General features: G+C 38.6%; 1 non-coding gene across 1 annotated transcript; it reads left to right on the top strand.

The window, feature by feature from the left end:
• Positions 1-245: 245 nt before the first annotated feature.
• Positions 246-349, top strand: LOC111822363 (U6 spliceosomal RNA). The gene has a single exon (XR_002825640.1). It is a non-coding gene; the product is annotated as a U6 spliceosomal RNA (small nuclear RNA).
• The last annotated feature ends 91 nt before the right edge of the window (positions 350-440 follow it).

The raw sequence follows: 440 nt of genomic DNA, 5'->3' as shown, positions 1-440 counted from the left end.
GTGATAAAATTGCCTAGAAATACACACTCACACACACGTAAGTGGGTGCATGTAAAACTGGTGAAATCTGGGTAAATTCTGTGGATTGTACTAATGTCAATTTTCTGTTTTTGATATTGTGTCACAGTTATATAAGATATTACTATTGGGGGAAATTGGGTGAAAGGTACATTGAACTTCCTGTACCTTTTTTTCAACTTTCCAAAGTTTACTTCTATATTGACTATTTTAAAAATTCAGTTACAGTGCTCACTTCGGCAGCACATATACTAAAATTGGAACGATACAGAGAAGATCATGGCCCCCGTGCAAGGATGACATGCAAATTCGTGAAGCGTTCCATATTTTTCAGTGACAAGGGCCAGAAGGCAGAAGGGGACAAGGAAGCTGGTGATAGGGAACCCAAGGTTGAGTAAGGATATTGTTGATGTGTTGTGAGA

Source organism: Trichechus manatus, unplaced genomic scaffold, assembly GCF_000243295.1.
Source record: "Trichechus manatus latirostris isolate Lorelei unplaced genomic scaffold, TriManLat1.0 scaffold00164, whole genome shotgun sequence".
Classification (NCBI taxonomy): Eukaryota; Metazoa; Chordata; class Mammalia; order Sirenia; family Trichechidae; genus Trichechus; species Trichechus manatus.
This window is presented reverse-complemented; position numbering and strand designations above follow the sequence as displayed.